This window comes from Scyliorhinus canicula, chromosome 18, assembly GCF_902713615.1.
Source record: "Scyliorhinus canicula chromosome 18, sScyCan1.1, whole genome shotgun sequence".
NCBI classification, from domain to species: domain Eukaryota; kingdom Metazoa; phylum Chordata; class Chondrichthyes; order Carcharhiniformes; family Scyliorhinidae; genus Scyliorhinus; species Scyliorhinus canicula.
Window position 1 is genome coordinate 66,556,164 of NC_052163.1, and position 6,000 is coordinate 66,562,163.

The following is a 6,000-nucleotide window of genomic DNA, read 5'->3' on the forward strand; positions in this document are numbered from 1 at the left end:
ATTTAGTGCAGCCAATCCACCTGCACATCTTTGGGTTGTGGGCGTGAATGTTCATACTCCACACAGATAGTGACCTGGGGCCGGAATCGAACCCAAGCCCTCCGCCGTGAGGCATTCAAAGCAAATCACAGAAGATTAGTATGCAGACAGAAAATAATTAAGAAGGCAAATGGAATTTTGTCATTTATTGTAAGGGTAATGGAATATATGGTTGAGCTCAGTTGGCTGGACAGCTGGTTCATGCTGCAGAATGGCCAACAGCGTGGGTCCAATTCCTGTACCGGCTGAGGTTATTTAAAGGCCCCGCCTTCTCAACCTTGCCCCTCGCCTGAGGTGTGGTGATCCTCAGGTTAAATCACCACCAGTCAGCTCTCCCCCTCAAAGGGGAAAATAGCCTATGGTCATCTGGGACTATGACAACTTTGCTTCCCTTTAATGGAATATAAAAGTAGGAATGTTTTTCTACAGACAGTTATACATGATGTTGGTGAGACCACGTCTGGAGTTCGGTGTGCAGTTTTGGTCTCCTTATTTAAGAAAGGATATTATTGTGTTAGAAGCAGTTCAGAGAAGGTTATCTTGAATTATTCCTGGAATGAAGGGGTTATCTTACGAGGAACGGTTGGACTGGTTGGACCTGTATCCATTGGAATTTAGAAGAATGGGAGGTGATGTGAAACATGTTGGCTGGAATTCTTCAAACGTTCACTGTCGACGGGATTCTCTGGTCCCACGGGCAGAGCGCCACCAACCTGGGTTTCCTGGCAGCATGGGGTGACTTCATTGGGAATTCCCATTGACCGAGGAGGGAACAGAGAATCCTGCTAACAGCGAATGTCAGGTCGACTCCCGCTGCCGAGAAACAAGCGGATGGAAGCTGCAGATTCCCGCCCATAAGATCCTGAGGGGACTTGACAAAGTAGATGCTGAAAGAATATTTTCCTCTCATGGGAGAGACGAGAACTAGGAGACACATTGAAGAGAGAAATGCAGAGATTTGTTTTCTCTCAGAGGGTCATTACTCTGTGGACAGCAACAGAGGAAGGTCATTGAATATTTTTAAGATTGGTTAGATATATTCTTGATTGACAAGGGAGTCAAAGGTTGTAGGGGGTAGGCAGGAATGTAGAGTTGAAGCCACAATCACATCAACCAAGATCTAATGAAATGGTGGAGCAGGCTCGAATGGCCTACTCCTGCCCCATATGCTCTCATGTTTGTTATGTTCACTGCCTCGTACTGCTACAGCTGCTTTCCCCAGGAGATGTGGATTCGAACACGGCAGCTTTATTTTGCATAGTTCAGCCAGCAGGAGCAATGAAGGCGTCTCTTATCAGAGTGGCAGTCATGTACATTTTAACGTGAGAGTGATTAGAAAAAATGGGTGATTTTCTTCATCAATCATGACACAATAACCTTTGGCACAGCAATTTTGTTCCAAGGTTTAGGATTAGAACAAGCTTTAGGGTTAGATTATTAGGGGTTCTGTTAGATATTGTGTTGGGTTACTCAGAAGGCATTATCACTCAATGTGTCTAATTGACATATCACAAAGCGGAAGATGTTTGGCCAGAATGATCCCTCACTTTAATGCGAAGAGAAAGAAAGCAATTACATTTCAGAATTGTCACAATAGTAGAGCAGCTACACATCTGTATTTTAAAAATATGCACTTAGAGGTTTTGACAGCCAGAATCAACAAGGATCATCTCGGTGCTGGCACCCACAAGGTACTAGAACTGACAATGCAAAGTAGTAGCATGGATAGAGGATTGGTTCATTAATAGAAAGCAAAGCGTGGGGATTAATGGGTGTTTCTCTGGTTGGCAATCAGTAGCTAGTGGTGTCCCTCAGGGATCAGTGTTGGGCCCACAATTGTTCACAATTTACATAGATGATTTGGAGTTGGGGACCAAAGGCAATGTGTCCAAGTTTGCAGACAACACTAAGATGTGTGGTAAAGCGAAAAGTGCAGAGGATACTGGAAGTCTGAAGAGGGATTTGGTTAGGTTAAGTGAATGGGCTAAAGTCTGGCAGATAGAATACAATGTTGACAAATGTGAGGTTATCCATTTTGGTAGGAATAACAGAAAACGGGATTATTATTGAAATGATAAAATATTAAAACATGCTGCTGTGCAGAGAGACCTGGGTGTGCTAGTGCATGAGTCGCAAAAAGTTGGTTTACAGGTGCAACAGGTGGTGAAGTAGGCAAATGGAATTTTGTCCTTCATTGCTAGAGCGATGGGGTTTAAGACTAGGGAGGTTATGTTGCAATTGTATAAGGTGTTAGTGCGGCCACACCTGGAGTATTGTGTTCAGTTTTGGTCTCCTTACCTGTGAAAGGACGTACTGGTGCTGGAGGGTGTGTAGAGGAGATTCACGAGGTTAATCCCAGAGCTGAAGGGATTGGATTACGAGGAGAGTTTGAGTAGACTGGGACTGTACTTGTTGGAATTTAGAAGGATGCGGGGGGGATCTTACAGAAACATATAAAATTATGAAGGAAATAGATAGGATAGATGTGGGCAGGCTGTTTCCACTGGTGGGTGAAAGCAGAACTAGGGGGCATAGCCTCAAAATAAGGGGAAGTAGATTTAGGACTGAGTTTAGGAGGAACTTCTTCACCCAAAGGGTTGTGAATCTATGGAATTCCTTGCCCAGTGAAGCAGTTGAGGCTCCTTCATTAAATGTTTTTAAGGTAAAGATAGATAGTTTTTTGAAGAATAAAGGGATTAAGGGTTATGATGTTCGGGCCGGAAAGTGGAGCTGAGTCCACAAAAAATCAGCCATGATCTCATTGAATGGCGGAGCAGGCTTGAGGGGCCTGATGGCCTACTCCTACTCCTAGTTCTTTTGTTCTTATGTTTTATCTGTGTCTAGTCTAGTTCCCCCCAAGGTCATTCTTGTACAGCTCCTTATGGAATCTCACTGGCTGTGTGACCTGGCCATTGAAGGAAATCAGCATAAAGGGCCTCAAAAACGGGGATGAAACTTAAAACAAAAGTATTTCTCGACAAATAAAACAGAGCAGCTCAACCATTTTTTCTCTTACAACTTGCAGCTTTCTCCAAAGAAGATCTTGATCTTTCTCTGAGGATCTGAAGATAATATCATGATGGGAAGACGCAGGTTTTTAACTTCATGAGCAAAGAGGACCCACCCACGTGATCATTAACATAAATTGGGACCTTGGAGTTTAACTTTTGTCAATGGGTGAAGCCAATTGGACTTGCCGGGGGGGGGGGGGGGGGGGGGGGGGGAGTGCGTTTGTCGAATGAAGACTCTGTCAACAACAGCACTCTCCCCTCCATCACCAACATTTGAGCCCCCCATTTCAACGACCCATGTTTCTGCTTTGCTGTTAACTGTAGATGGCAAGAAGATTATGAATTGTAGCAGAATGATATGCATTGATGATTAAATGATAATAATGACAGAAATGCTGTGCGTTTATTTTTAGATCCATGCAATCGGCTTTTTCTTGAAATACAATTTGGTGTGTACAAACCGTTTGCTACATAACCTTACTTATTGTCTTGTTGAACACTTGTGTCTCTCTTGAGTTACATACATAGAGAATAGAAGCAGGAGGATGCCATTCGGCCCTTCGAGCCTGCTCCGCCATTCATGATGACCATGACTGATCATCAAATTCAATACCCTGATCCTGCCTTCCCCCACCCCCCCATATCCCTTGATTCCTTTAGCCCAAAGAGCTCTATCTAACTCCTTGATATCACACGTTTTAGCCTCAAATTCTTTCTGAGGTAGTGAATTCTACAGACTCTCTGGGTGATGAAATGTTTCCTCACCTCAAACTATGACCCGTAGTTCTGGACTCCCCCACCATCGGGAGTTGAAACAGTAAGAGATATGCCCGAATCTCGCTCCTTCCAGTGGGGAGATGATAGACCAGTGGCTAGAAACCTGGTCACTACCTTCACTAACTTGAAAAACCAACCATTGCTTTTCTCTGATAACCCCTTCTGATAGAGAACTGCTGTTACCACCACAGACATTGGAGCGAAACAAAAAATTTGTTTGCCCGTTGCTTAAATGACCAAGTGTATCGCTCACTCTTGGTCTATGCTGTATTCATTCCTCTCAGCAAGTCATCGGGCAGAATCTGACCAGAATTTGGCAAAGTGGCAGGCTCAGACTGCAAACCGTTGTGTTGCTCTCCAGTTACACAGACCGATTTTCGACCCAGATCTTAGAACATCGAACGTAGAACATAGAACAGTTTAGCACAGTACAGGCCCTTCGGCCCACAATGTTGTGCCGACTATTTATCCTAACCTAAGATCAACTTAACCTACACGCCTTCAATATACTGCTGTCCATGTGCCTGTCCAAGAATTGCTTAAATGTCCCTAATGACTCTGACTCCATCACCTTCACTGGCAGTGCATTCCACACACCCACCACTCTGTGTAAGGAACCAACCTCTGACATCTCCCCTATACCTTCCTCCAATCGCCTTAAAATTATGTCCGCTCGTGACAGCCATTTCCGCTTGGGGAAAAGCTATCCACTGGGGAAAAGCAAATCCGTGTGTTTCCCTGGAAACCCTGGATGAACAGGGATATCCACTGCTTGCTGAAGCCTAGGTCTGAGGCGTTCAAGTCAGGAGACTCTGACCTCTACAAGAAAGCTGGATATGATCTGAAGAAATCCATCAAAGATGCCAAAAGACAGTACCAGACCAAGCTCGAGTCCCAGGCTAGCCACACGGACCCCCGCCGTCTATGGCAAGGTCTGCAAGACATAACGGCTACAAGGTGAAGGCATGTAAAATCGTCTGCTCCAATGCACCCCTCCCTGATGAGCTCAACGCATTCTATGCATGCTCTGAGCAAGAGGTCAGCAAGAGCGAGCCCTCAACCCCAGAAGCCGCGGATGAACTTGTATCTGAGATCACCATTGCAGACATCAGAGCAGCCTACGGAAAGGCATTGGCCCGGATGCGGTACCCGGACGAGCACTCAGGTCTTGCACGGATCAGCTGGCGGGAGTATTCGCAGACATCTTCAACCTCTCTTTACAACAATCTGAGGTCCCTATCAGCTTCAAGAAGACGACCATCATCCCTGTACCAAAAGAAAGCCAAGCAGCATGCCTTAATGACTATCGTCCAGTGGTTCTGACATCCATCATCATGAAGTGCTTCAAACGGCTAGTCATGGCACGAATTAACTCCAGCCTCCCAGATTGCCTTGATCCACTACAGTTCGCCTACCGCTGCAACAGGTCCACAGCAGACGCCATCTCCATGGCCCTGCACTCTACCCTGGAACACCTAGATAACAAAGACACCTATGTCAGACTCCTATTTATCGACTACAGCGCAGCCTTCAACACCATCATTCATACGAAACTCATCTCCAAACTTCGTGGCCTTGACCTCCACTCCTCCCTCTGCGACTGGATCCTGAATTTTCTAACCCACAGGCCACAATCAGTAAAGATAGACAACAACACCTCCTCCACGATCATCCTCAACACCAGTGCCCCACAAGGATGTGTCCTCAGCCCCCTACTATACTCCTTATACACCTATGACTGTGTGGCCAAATTCCCCTCCAACTCGATTTTCAAATTTACTGATGACACCACCGTAGTGGGTCGGATTTCAAATAATGACGAAAGAGAATACAGGAATGAGATAGAGAATCTTGTGAACTGGTGCGACGATAATAATCTCTCCCTCAATGTCATCAAAATGAAGGAGATTATCATCGACTTCAGGAAGCGCAGTGGAGAACATGCCCCTGCCTACATCAATGGGAACGAAGTAGAAAGGGTCGAGAGCTTCAAGCTTTTAGGTTTACAGATCACCAACAGCCTGTCCTGGTCCCCCCATGCCTACACTATAGTTAAGAAAGCCCACCAATGACTCTACTTTCTCAGAAGACTAAGGAAATTTGGCATGTCAGCTTCGACTCTCACCAACTTCTACACATGCACCATAGAAAGCATTCTTTCTGGTTGTATGAC

General features: G+C 45.4%; 1 protein-coding gene across 2 annotated transcripts in view; it reads left to right on the plus strand.

Annotated features, from left to right (window-relative positions):
- LOC119953299 (baculoviral IAP repeat-containing protein 7-like) overlaps window positions 1–3,232 on the plus strand; it is an 87,874-nt gene extending 84,642 nt beyond the window's left edge. For both annotated transcript variants that reach the window (XM_038777426.1, XM_038777427.1), the window contains one exon: window positions 3,065–3,232. The gene's annotated coding sequence lies outside the window, so the exon portion shown is untranslated. The remainder of the gene's footprint in view (window positions 1–3,064) is intronic.
- The last annotated feature ends 2,768 nt before the right edge of the window (window positions 3,233–6,000 follow it).